The 13,936-nt window shown below is 44.5% G+C and overlaps 1 protein-coding gene across 3 annotated transcripts in view; it reads right to left on the bottom strand.

The window, feature by feature from the left end:
- Positions 1-13,936, bottom strand: part of ADAMTSL1 (ADAMTS like 1) — a 473,481-nt gene that overhangs the window by 69,878 nt on the left and 389,667 nt on the right. The gene's annotated exons all lie outside the window — the stretch shown is intronic.

Below are 13,936 nucleotides of genomic sequence, written 5' to 3'. Positions count from 1 at the left end.
TTCTGGCTGGGGACGTCGGGACCGGGGGCAAGATGGCGGGGTAGGAGCAGGAACGGGAGTCCAGAAGCCAGGAGTAGGGAAGCCAAGAGTCCGAGTATCAGAGAGCTGGGAGTCAAGAAGCCGAGGGTCCGAGGATCAAGGAGCAAGGAGTCACAAAGGCAGGGGTCCGAGGAGCAAGGAGTCAAGGAACCAAACGCAGCAAGGCAAGGAGTGTGTTGCTGTGGCAAAGAGCTGAAGGGAAATACTGATCTTATATCCCTTCCCAGCTTTTGCCACCAGGTGCTGTGAGTTACCAATCGGCCTCACCTGTGTGGCCGCGCCTTGCCTCTTCAGAACAAACTTAGGAAGGCCCCAGTCCTGGTCACAGGGCCTGGCTCCTGCACGCACAGAGATGTGGAGCCACCCTCTTGCTGCAGCTTCCTGAATGGGGCGAGGCAGGGTAACAGTGAGGTTTGGTTTGCCTGGGCAGGGCTACCAGGCTGGCTCTGGTGGTATGGCCACACATCCCTGACTGCTTCCTTGCCTCCTGCCCTGCCCAGGTAAGCTGCAGCAATGCTGGTGTCAGGAAGGTGGTTCCATGGGTCCACTCCACCACACACAGGCCACTGCTACCCGAGGTTGCAGTTATGGAACTCACTGTGTGGGGCAGAGATCAGGAGTTCCTGAAACTATGAATAATGGGAAACCAAAATGTGAAGAAACTTGGCAAAGCCACTTCCGCCCTGCAGAGGAGGTGGGATTGCGGGCTTCACGGCCCAGTCCCTGTGCGATCGGGGAATCCCTGGTCCCTTCACCCCCTGGCCAGCCAATCAGCTGGCTCTGGGGGTGTGGCCTGCCCTATTTAAGGCAGGCACAGCCGGGGATCTCCCTCTTTTGCCGCCTACCAGCTGTTCCTGTTTCCCACCCTCCCGCTCTATAAGGTTTCGTTCCTTGACCTTGCTATGGACCTTGGTTGGTTGCCATTGAGGGGCCTAGTAGGAATTTTTCCACTTGGCAAATTGGCACCAGCCACTTGGTTTCCGCCTACCTCGTAGCAAATCGTCACAACTTTCTTGGTACTGGTGGTTAGGCATTGGTATTGTTCTGTAGATGGAAGAGGGGAGGTAGCGCCATCACCTGCCTCACATATTGAAGGGTAGTCTGTTAAAAGATTCCGGGAGGCATGGCCCTGTCCGAAGCCCAGGGAGGTTAGGGAATAAGGCACGCCCCCTAGCGGTGACCCCGGGGGAGTTCCTAGTTGATGTGCATCAGCAGGACTCCCCCTACTGGTGGTTAACCCTTCCTGGACTTTAAGCAGACAGGCTGGAGTCAGATATAGTTGGTTAGGACCAATGCCTAAGCCAATACCGCTCATCATCTGTAACCAATAAAGTTGTGGCCTTATTTAGCCCATTAACCTTAATAATTGTGTCATGTGTCTTTATTTCCACTGGGGGGGGGGGGGGGACAGGAACTTGCCACGCAATGATAATCGCTGCAATGATTGCATTCTAAGGCAGTTTCGCTCACGGCTTTTTAAATTGCCGTGGGTGCAATCAGAGCAGTGATATGAGACAGAGAGACAGACAGACAGGTCCTGCTGACTGATTTATCGTCTTTCAATTAAATTGTTTCAGATAGCCTTTTATAAAGAAATTTTGCCTTAGAGGTTTCAGGTGAAGAGGTGAACATCCATGTGTGCAAAAAATAAGAATAAGAATGAAGAGAACTCCTTTGTGCAAAACACTTTAGAATGAAGCCAGTATGTGCCATGAAGATTTAGTAATTATAAACGAATAAAAAGGAGGCAGTGATATATGGCATGATGGATGTTGTGAAGGATGAGGAATTACAATTTCCATAAGGATCACCCAGAGAAAAACGACCCATTGTGGAAAACCAGGTGTCACATCCTGTTAAGAGTTGGACAAATAATCTACAATAAATCACCTGGTTGACAAATTAGATTTTCCCCACTTGCAATTGTCCATGAAAAAGCCATAAAAAAAATACTATGTCCATTTGCTTAATGCATAAACCAATAAGGTAGAATGCTATTTTTACTATGCGAGTTATTCTCAATGACTGGCTCACATGACACACAGTACCAATCTTTGGCTTTGAAGAACTGTGCAAATTTGTGGGCTCCCAGAGAGGAATTTGTAGCCATGCTAATCTTTCCCCAAACTTTTTGCTGCTGTACCGCCCTGAGCTAAGGTTCGGCTTACTGACTTGTCTGAACAGTGATTTCTGGTTAAGCCCTCTCCTCACTAATCACAAGTTGTAACCAGGCTTGAATTGATGCTTTTGAATTCTGGTGCTGGAGGAGACTCTTGAGAGTCCCATGGACTGCAAGAAGATCAAACCTATCCATTCTGAAGGAAATCAGCCCTGAGTGCTCACTGGAAGGACAGATCCTGAAGCTGAGGCTCCAATACTTTGGCCACCTCATGAGAAGAGAAGACTCCCTGGAAAAGCCCCTGATGTTGGGAAAGATGGAGGGCACAAGAAGAAGGGGACGACAGAGGACAAGATTATTGGAGAGTGTTCTCGAAGCTACCAGCATGAGTTTGACCAAACTGCAGTGGAAGACAGGAGTGCCTGGCGTGCTCTGGTCCATGGGGTCACGTAGAGTCGGACACGACTAAACGACTAAACAACAACCAGGCTTGGATTGCAGTTCCCTGCCACCATGCGCAAGTTCTGGCAACACAACAACATATTTACATAAAACAAGTTCCAGATCAGGTTTTCTTTTTACACATTCTCATTGATACTTTGGATATTACGGTCAAGATCTGTGGGGCTGATTTAGTATTTAAAGTCCTGGATGTGTTTTACATAATGATTTATCTTTTCCTTTTAAACCGGGATGGGGTACCTGTGGTCTCAGCTGGCATGGCCAATGGCCAGAGATGTTGAGAGTTCTCATCCAACAGTATATGGAAGGCCACAGTTCACCATCCCTGCTCTAAATGATTGGTCTGCATTGCATATCTCAATCTACCTATGACATTCCCTTCATTGGGCATGGTGTGTGCTGTGCTGTTTGAGAAACAGATGGCCCAAATTCCTTTAGGCCAGCCTTTCTCAACCTGTGGGTCCCCAGATGTTGCTGGACTACAACTCCCATCACCCCTAGCTAGCAAGGCCAGAGCTCAGGGATGATGGGAGTTGTAGTCTAACAACATCTGGGGACCCACAGGTTGAGAACCACTGCCTTAGGCAAATGGAACAAGTAATGAACTTCCTTAGACCCAGGCTATGGATAAAGCCAATCCAAACTCTTCTAAGTGTGGTGGTGTTAATCTGGAGGCTAAACTAAATTTGGGGGCACTGGGCGGGTCTTTGCACCCTGGCGGCGCATATGCTAAAGACTCCTCAGTAAGAGACATTTATATTTTGGGAATGATTCATGTTCCTATGTTTTACACTTTCTGCATGTTCCATGATCATATTATAAAGTGGTTGTGTTCTATATTATAAATCAAGCACTCCTAGGTGTTGTTTGTTTTTGTTTTCCAATGTATTTCTTATTGATAAGAAATTCAGTGTGGCGCAAGCAAATTTCCATTCTGAAAGTGTGGTTCAGAGAAAAAAAAAGTTTGAGAACCACTAGTTTAACTTCATACACCTGCAAGCACAGAGGTGCACTTTATCCTGTCGTGGCTGCATGGCAACTGGGCTTATGAAACACATCGGTCTGAATTATGTTATATTGTCTATCTTCTGTTCCACCAACAATGCTGGCGAGATGAGCAGAAAGATCTGCCATTTCCAGTTCTCACTTTCCTCACTTTCTCATTGTTCCATTCTTAAATTAAGTTTTCTGCATTTCTGCAGCAATTTGAGCATTTATTTATTTTTCATAGTCATGAAAATTCTTCAGCATTTTAGTGCAAATTCTCCAAGCAAACACATTTTTGTATGCTGTTCTGACTAAAGTTACATATTTCCCCAAGCAATTTATCCTAACATAATGCATTTTTTGTATTTTATTTTCAATGATATATTTATTTTATGTGCACTTTTACCTAATATATGCAATTTTTTAAATAAAAATTTATTGGAGAACCACATTGCAAAATTCACAAAAGTCTAAATTTCAAAAGATGGATACATTTTGCGTCTCATATAGGTTCACAAAGTATGAATTTGATAAATTTAGCTTTCAATGCAAACTGAACTAATTTCTCCCCCATCTCTGCTGGAGAGAAGGTGAAGTCGAGACTTACAAATACACTCAAGACCATTCCACTTGTTGCTTTTTCTGTTGCTTAAATTATATTTATGGCAAAACTATGAGCATGTGAGATGTATAAAACTTCAAAAGTATTTCTTGTTTCGATGTTGACTTTATTTATGGGATTTATTTGAAACATATATGAACAGAATGGAAAGGGTGCCATTGTTTTCTAACTGCTGGGGAAGCAGTCCTTTTTGTACTAATCCCTAGTCCAGAATAATTAGTAACTAAGAGTACATAGTTAGTAGTAACTAGTGTACCCCATGCTGAGATTAGTTTAAGCAGTTCATATGGGATGAATGAATGGGATGTTGCAAGAACTCCACTTCAACAAGTGCACCGCCCACGATAATTTGCACAGAAATGCAAAACGGTGCCAAGCATCACTTGGCCACTTGCATCGCTGAGTTGTGTTTTCAACAGATGTACAGCTGGGAGAGCTAGCCAGATTGGCCAAGAGCTGAGACTAAAATGTCTGGCTGAATCTGCTCTGAGCAATGGTGATTGTGGAGGAAAATTAATTCCATGCCACTGAGCTAGCTGATACACCTGCTACATTTCAAGTTTGGAAACTGCTGCATGGCAAGATTCAAATGCCTTTATCCATCTGGCTCCCTGTAGGTCTTGTGTCAGCTTAACTCAGGTCTCAAAATCCAAACAACCTCCTACAGCAATTCCACACCATTTCACAGAGCCGTTTGTCCCATTTCTGTAGGTTTCAGGAAGGCAGGGTATTCCGTGTTTGTAGCATTGCAACACACTTCTCTGAAGGAAGAAGAAACGGTAGATTTTGCTTCCTTCTTTTTGATAGCATGGAAAGACAGGTGAACTAATCTCAGTGTACTAGAAGAAGCAATGATTCTTCACCAGTGTTGAAGCAATGATTCTTCAACATGAACTTCGTTGGTGTGGGTGCCTGATTATCGTCTTCCAAAGCAACTACTCTATTCCGAACTTAAAAATGGAAAGCGTAATGCTGGTGGGTCAACAAAAGAGGTTTAAAGACTGTCTCAAGGCAAGTTTTAAAAAATGTAGTATGAACACTGACAATTGGGAAACACTGGCCTGCAAGCGCTCCAGTTGGAGAACATCCTCTACCAAAAGTGTCATGGGCTTTGAAGACTCGGGACGCAAGGGAGAAACGTGCTAAGAGGGAGGCACGCTTGGCAAATCCAAACCGTGATCAACTTCAGCCCGGAAACCAATGTCCCAACTGTGGAAGGACGCATGGATCCAGAACTGGCCTCCACAGTCACTTACGGACCCCCTGTTAAAGCCATGTTTATGGAAGACAATCTTACTCGGCTATGAGTGATTGCCAAAGAAGAAGAAGAAGAAGAGTAAAACCACAGAGCTCCTGGTAAAGCAGTCTCCTTGGGACTGGATATAGTGGCATGTGGGGAAAATGGAAATTGTGGTGAACTTTGGAAGCTTGTGTAGATAAAGTCAATAGCTCAGCAGAGGCTTAAAGAGCCAGTGCAAATCCACTCCCTCTCATTCAGATGTATGGAGGCATCAGCCCACACTCAAGTTTTCTCCATTCGTACAGCGGTTGGGGGAGACTTTGATCTGGTGCAAGCTGTGCTGCCTTCACTGCTATCTTCAAGGTACCAGCATGGTGGTGGCTCAGAAAAGAGACCCATTTCTCTTTGTGGCTTCTTTCCTTCCTAGCTTGGTGACAGAGTGCTGGCCAGATCTATCGTGCTGAATGGCAGAAATAAAAGCTCCATTCTGTAGCCAGACATTAGCAGTACGGGTTGTTCAAATATCATTTCCTTCCTGCAAAAAAATGCAGCTTAGTGCCACCAGCACAGGTGCTCTCCAGGCTATTCCAAGATATTTTGCTGCTTTGAGTGGCTGTATCGGGTGTGGATTCCATGCTGCACTGCACTGCATGCTGGGACAGAAATCTCTGATCACATGTTTCTTCAATGGTACTCTGAAAAGATTGCTTCCTCAAGCCAATCGCACTAGGATTGCAAGTGCAGTTGAGTGTGTCTGGGGCCACAACATCACCAAAGAGTGAAATACCCCAATACATTTTGGTGCTTGAAGCAGAAAATCCAAATGCAAACCCTATGGTGGTAAAACTAATAAATAAACTAAGTTAACCAATCGTTTCTTGCCTTTCTGCAATATTCCATTATCTCAAACTGCCTGATACACCTTAAGTCCCATTAACCCAATTTGGAATTCTCTCCATCTTACATGAAAATATACTTATCCGACTCTCTTTGACTTGTGAATGTGTGAAGCTGTGCAAGTGTAACTTCTTACTATTAACTATAATGGCACATGCCATTTTAAGCACTTATGCTTCCTTACAGCTCTCAACTAATTTTGCAAGCTCAGAGGCTATTGTTTCATAAGCTTGCTATTTCAGCATTGCCAGCTTGGCAACAGATCAGACTCACTCGGTGGGTTTTCTGAGTAGAGAGGCATGGTGATTCTGCTCCCCCTCGGCTAAAAAAGCGTCTGTCTTCCAACTTAGAAGAATCCATGAAAAGAGACTATTGTACAGTTATTCTGCATCATTAAGCCTGAACGCAGACAGATCAAAGGCTTCATAAGAAAGGTTTGGGATCAAGAGCTGCGGTCTGCTTTGGCTCTGTGCTCTGATTGGTATCAATCAGAACTTTATAGCTCACAGTGAATCAAAAAGGCACAAAGCCAGCTTTTAGGTAACAAGGCGGAGGAAGAACTTTACAAAGCGGCTGAAGAAAGGGAGGCAAGTTAACAAAAAGAAGCCTGATTGCATACCAGGAAGTATCACCTTTGGTACAAAAGATCCTGATTGGCTGATGCAAGAGATTAATTTGAAAAATGTGTGCTCTGCTTGTCCCTGTGTTTGTTGGTTAATTTTCCAGCAGCGAGGTTTCCCATACATTTTGGTACCAGTGGTCTATGTTCACTCCTGATAGGTCCTTCCAGTGTCTAGTTACAATAGACACAGTGAGTGGTGCTGTGCTCTAAACCACTGAGCCTCTTGGGTTTGCCGATCAGAAGGTCGGCAGTTCGAATCCCCACGACGGGGTGAGCTCCCGTTGCTCTGTTCCAGCTCCTGCCAACCTAGCAGTTCAAAACCATCCCAGTGCAAGTAGATAAATAGGTACTACTGCGGCAGGGAGGTAAACAGCATTTCCGTGAGTTCTGGTTTCGGTCACGGTTTCCTGTTGCGCCAGAAGCGGTTTAGTCATGCTGGCCACATGACCCGGAAAGCTGTCTGTGGACAAACGCCAGCTCCCTCGGTCTGAAAGCGAGATGAGCACCACAACCCCAGAGTCACCTTTGACTGGACTTAACCATCCAGGGGTCCTTTACCTTTTTTTTTTTAAGAATATTTCTAGCTGCTGAGAGTAAGAGACTTATGAGTTCCTTGTCATGTGTGCAGTTCCCCTTTGTCACATAGACAACATAGGCCAATGACCTACCCCCCAACAACATAATAATCAATAAGGCTAACCTGACACAAAAACACCCCTCCCCCATAGAAACAAGCCATACTGTAACTAACTGAATACAACCAACCAAACTCTGGACCCTCCAATCTCTCACAATGCCAACAGAAACAAATAGATATATAAATAAAGGACCTAACCATGAGATACTGGCATAAAAACCCTGCACAAACACTATGCAATATAATGAAAAGATAATCACACACACACCCAACCCTCTCCCTCTCTTTCTCTCCTCCCCTTCCCCTAAAGTCTATGACAGTAACGTCTCATACCAAATGTAAACAAACTGGATTTCAAAGTGGGCACCCAACAAACTTATTTAACCCCCAGGTCAACCGCAAACTTGATTTCAAGAGGAATTGCAGAGATTCCTGCCTGGGCAAGGTACGTGAGGAATTTCAATGGAAGCACAAAGGAGAAGGCTAGTCTACTAAAGTCTTACAGGGACTTGCAGAAAATACCTAACAAGTCCTGTTGAAAGCAATACATATTGTGAGTGCTCCCAAGCCATATTTCAGCCAGCTCATCTGCTCAAGTATATCTGTGGGCGATAAGCAGCAGCAATTCATTGTTAGCAATCTGTGTGAAGCAAGCACTCATATGGACAGGTGGGATTCAAGGCACTCATAAGGCAATAGTAGGAAAGCAACAGCTTCCAGGAGGGTCTCGCAACATCCAGCCACAAGCCGAAGCAGCTCTGAAATGTTAACCTAATTATTTACGGCCTGCCCCATCCCCAGAGACTTGGGGGAGATTAGGGCAATCATTCATGAACTCCCCAGAGCCTTGCTATTTAAATACTGTATCTTTCTGTAACACAGACAACATACTTTTACACTTAAAGGCCGTAAAACCGCCTGTCACTCTCAGATTTCAAACAGAAGCTCCTTAGGAAGTTTGGGGTTTTGTGCTGAGACTCAAGAGGGGAAGCACCTGTACACAATTCACACAGGATCCTGACTGACACAGGGCCACAGCCATGGTAGATCACTTAAACTTGGACACGTGGGAACATAGGTTAACTACCGAAGCCTTGTTTGGTATCGTGGTTCCAGACAGCTCTTCCAGTTTTAAATGCGGACGTGGATATGCAGCGACGGCTAGTGAATATGCAAGATGAAAATGCCAGCACTGGCTGTCTTGTTGAATCTCTGTATAGCATACATAAATAAGTGATGCTCTGTATATTACATATAAGGAAGGGAAGTGATGCTCTAGAGTGGATGGAAAGGCAAAAAGGAGGGAGAAGTAAGTAATTTGGGGAACAGAGAAGATGTCCATCCTTTCTCCCCCTGTAATTCCATCTGTAGATATTGCATTTATAACTTTGGGGTGGTCTTCAGTACTAGTCCTACTCAGAACAGACCCATTAAAGTTAATGGGCATGGCCAACCTAGGTTCTTAAATTACAATGGGTTTGCTCTAAGTAGGAGTTAGTAGAATGCAACCTTTGGTTTGTATACACCAAAATCTGGACTAATATCTAAGGAATTTTCCCAACAGTGCCTCCAGGTTATTAGTATTTTGCAGGGCAGGTGTGTGTATGTATTCAAGTGCATACCATAACTTTAGGTTTGTGTTTTCAAAGTGAATTGATGAAACCAATCCACTTAAAAAAAACACCACCAGCTGGACCTTTCCCATTTGACGTGATGGAGAGCGAGAAATTGGAAAGTGAGAGATCAATGGACGACTAGTGTGAAGATGCTCATTTTCATATAACCGCCTCATAAACATATCAGAATGAATGCTAAAAAAAAAGACCAGGCATAGTCTAACTACTGCATAAGCTTTCTGCAAGCAAATCAGGATGAATGCAGAATAAACAGATTGTTTAGAGGAGGCCTAACTCTCCACAAACTCAGTGGGGCTTACTTCCGGGTTCCCTTATACCCCTTCTGAATCCTGTGCAGTATTGTACCTGCACATCGGATCCAGAGGCAATCCACTGTCCCCAATCTTTCCATGTGGATGTAGGAGATTAAACACTGTGACTGTGTCAGCAGTAGCTGGGTGGCGAGGTTGAGATTCTTAAGCGCTCTTTTGTGAGTCTGCAATTCGTGACTTACTTTCTGCATCTTGCATGGGAGTGACTGGGAGCGGCCGCCGGGACCATATAACACCGATCCTAAAGGATCTTCATTGGCTCTCAGTACGTTTCTGAGCACAATTCAAAGTGTTGGTGCTGACCTTGAAAGCCCTAAATGGCCTCCACTCTGTATGCTTGAAGGAGCGTCTCCACCCCCATCGTTCAGCCCAGACACTGAGGTCCTCCTCCGAGGGTCTTCTGGTGGCTCCCTCACCGCGAGAAGCAAAGTTACAGGGAACCAAGCAGAGGGCCTTCTTGGTGGTTGCACCCACCCTGTGGAACACCCTCCCATCAGATGCCAAGGAAATCTGACTTTTAGAAGACATCTGAAGGCAGCCCTGTTTAGGGAAGTTTTTTAGGGATTGATGTTTTTATAATGTTTTTAGATATGTTGTAAGCCACCCAGAGTGGCTGGGAAAACCTAGCCAGATGGATGAGGTATAAATAATAAAATTATTCTTATTAAAGAGTAATCATTTTAGCACAAACCAATCTTTGTTCGTAGCAAGGTTACTCCATTGCGAGACTGTTCAAGACGGCTTGCAGAATGCCGAAACCAGATTGAAATGAATAAAGACTATCACTGTTTCAGGATATACCCAGACTTTTAAAACTGATTTTATTATTGGCTTGGTTTTGCAAAAAGTGTCTCCCCCCACTTCTTCAGCACTGGCAGAAAAATATTTCCTTTTGTGTTCAGAAGAACAAATTCCTTCTGCCAAGAGAGTAAATTTATACTTGGGGAAACTGAGAACATATTTAAAGAGGAAACAAAGAATAAGAGGTAGAGGTACAATATATGGAGGGGAGACAGCCTTCCAAATATTTGAAAATATTAGGTGGCAGTGAGTATTAGGTTCTCTTTAGAAAGGGCATTAGGAAACAGAGACAGATTGAAGCAAGGTGCGGGGACAAGAAAACCATCCGTTCCAAGACAAGTAAAATGAAGGAAAATTGGTCACTGTATAGTTCTTAGTTTGGCTTTAAACTCGTGATCATATATGCTGCCAATCAAAGAGGGAGAAGTGGGTGGAGGGGGATGAAGTCAATTTACACTGCAAGGAAAACACAACGTCTTCTTCATGCCTCGGCACTACAAGTTTATCACCGGACAGGTACCTGTGTGCACAAGGATCATCAACAAAGATGAGCGATACGATGCCTTTTGAAGCGAAAAGAAAAAACAGAGTGCCTACAAGCCATTCCTGTAATAAATCATTTACAGATGTGCTCCAATATTTTGTGAACACATTGACAAGGAATTTAACACGCACCGAATCCAGTGAAGATTAAAACATCTACATGTACAAATCTGGGTAATATAGCTGGAGTGACTTTTTAGCATATATATTTTAAACGTTTATGTAAAATCGAATCCAACCGAACACAGGCTAGGAGAAGATGTGAGTGTTTGCTGGGGAGGGTTTTTCCACTCGGCTCATTCAGCACATCTCAGCACCACAAACGATACCTGCCTACAGCTAAGCCTACGCTGAACACTCTCTCCATGCCCACCTGACTTCAGATGGTGGTGAAGAGCAAGAGCACAAGACACTCCCATACAAACAGATTAGGGTGTAACACTATGAAGGAGCTTCTCCACCCCTATCGTTCAGCCCAGACACTGAGGTCCAGCTTCGAGGGCCTTCTGGCAGTTCCCTCCCTATGAGAAGTGAGGTTACAGGGAACCAGGCAGAGGGTCTTCTCGGTGGTGGCACCTGCCCTGTGGAACGCCCTCCCATCAGATGTCAAGGAAATAAACAACTATCTAACTTTTAGAAGACATCTGAAGGCAGCCCTATTTAGAGAAGTTTTTAATGTTTGAAGCTTTATAGTGTTTTTAATATTCTGTTGGGAGCCACCCAGAATGGCTGGGGAAACTTATGCAGCTTTAAACTTAAAACTGTTTAATTAACACACACACACACCAGCTTTAATTCTAGCCCATCAGGGTTCCTCCCTTGAGAATCCTGGAATCCTAGACTTGTAGAGTTGGAAAGACTCCAGAGGATAATCTAGTCCAACCCTCTGCAATGCAGGAATCTCAGCTAGATTGCACATGCCAGATCGTCACCCAAGCTCTCCTTAAAAAGCTGTAATGAAAGAGAGTCCTCTTGTAGGAGTTGGTTCCACTATTGAACAGCTCTTGCAGCTAGAAAGTTCTTCCTGATGTTTGGCTGGACTCTCCTTCCTTGTAACTTGAAGCCTTTGGTTTGGTGGTCCTGCTCTCCTGAGCAGGAGAAAACAGAGCTTGCTCCCTCTTCCACGTGACAGCCCTTGAGATATTTGAAGAAGGTTGTCATATCTCCTCTCAGTTTCCTCTTTACTAGACTAAACGTTCCCAGTTCCCTTAACCATTCATCCTTGTGGTGCAGACATGAGAAATGCACCAAGTTATTCAGCGTTCTCCAAAAACCCGCTACTTATTTTTTTAAAAGAGCATCACTTTCTTGGGCTCCATGATCACTGCAGATGGTGACAGCAGTCACGAAATAAAAAGACGCCTGCTTCTTGGGAGAAAAGCAATGACAAACCTAGACAGCATCTTCAAAAGCAGAGACATCACCTTGCTGACAAAGGCCTGTATAGTAGTTAAAGCTATGGTTTTCCCAGTAGTGATATATGGAAGTGAGAGCTGGACCATAAAGAAGGCTGACTGCCGAAGAATTGATGCTTTTGAATGATGGTGCTGGAGGAGACTCTTGAGAGACTGCAAGAAGTTCAGACCTATCCATTCTGAAGGAAATCAGCCCTGAGCGCTCACTGGAAGGACAGATTGTGAAGCTGAGGCTCCAATACTTTGGCCCCCTCATGAGAAGAGAAGACTCCCTGGAGAGAAGACTCCCTGATGTTGGGAAAGATGGAGGGCACAAGGAGAAGGGGACGACAGAGGACGAGATGGTTGGATAGTGTTCTCGAAGCTATCAACATGAGTTTGACCAAATTACGGGAGGCAATGGAAGACAGGAGTGCCTGGCGTGCTCTGGTCCATGGGGTCACGAGAAGTCGGACACGACTAAACAACAATCACTTATGATCTAAAAGTAACAGAACTACAAGACAGCAAAAGCTGTGAATGAGATTACAGAGCTACAATGGACAGGTGAATGAGTTTAGATTAAAAGGGCTGGAACTCCTACTTAAAAAGGGAAGCAACTGTGGATTATGGGTCAGAGGGCCACACTAGGAACCGGGGACTTAGCCATGAAGCTCACCCCGTGACCTTGGACCAGTCACTGTGCCTTAGCCCAACCTCCCTCACAGAGTTGTTGCGAGGATAAAAAATGGGTTTTAAGGTGTGTATGCCACCCAGGACTCATTGTTTAAGAAATATTCAATACAGTACATATTTTGCATAATTGCAAATAATATTATTTGTTCCGCTATCAGCTCTACTGTGATGAGAGCCAAAAAAACATAAGGCAGCAATTGAGAGTGTCAGTGGAGTGTAGCGGATATGTACCACGGCTGGTAATCTTGGTTTGGGTGGGGGGCCCTTACCACGTGACAAACTAATGTACCTCACAAGGTTATTGAGAGGCTGTGTACAATGCAAGCAAACATGTACATTCCTGATCTTGTTGATGAAAGGTATGATTCATATGTAGTTAAACTAAAACAGGTCCCCCCCCCAAAAGGTATCCCTTTTCAGCCTAATAATGGAATGACACCCTTGACATACAAATTTGAATTTTTTTTTTCTTTTGCAGGCATTAAGGTTAACAAAACAGCATTTGTCTCTTCCAACACCTCATTATTTTCGTTCCACCACAGACAGGAAGCAAGCAGGGGGTGAGGAGGGGAAAAAGCCATTTTGGCATTTGAAGCTACAGGATTTCACACCCACCCACCCACACTCCTTCCAGCCCCACAGGGAGAGCCTCAGCCTAAGGTTTCCAGCTGATCCTTACGGTGACTCCTCAAGAAGGGCTTTCTAACACATTCCTGCTCATGCCAGCTTTGTGTGTCCTGATTTAAAGGGGAAACTTTGAGCGACTTCTGTGTCCAGAATTACCAGGGGTCTTGCCTTCTGTTGTTCTAATTCGCTTTCCAAAGCTCCTTTCTCCCCTCTTTTAGTTGCATAAATGCGAATCTGGAACCATGAGGAGGAATGCCTTCTGTTGCTCTACCTCAGGTAAAAAATTGTATTAGGCCAGTAAA

The sequence above is a fragment of the Podarcis tiliguerta genome (assembly GCF_965153285.1).
Source record: "Podarcis tiliguerta genome assembly, chromosome: 17".
NCBI classification, from domain to species: domain Eukaryota; kingdom Metazoa; phylum Chordata; class Lepidosauria; order Squamata; family Lacertidae; genus Podarcis; species Podarcis tiliguerta.
This window is presented reverse-complemented; position numbering and strand designations above follow the sequence as displayed.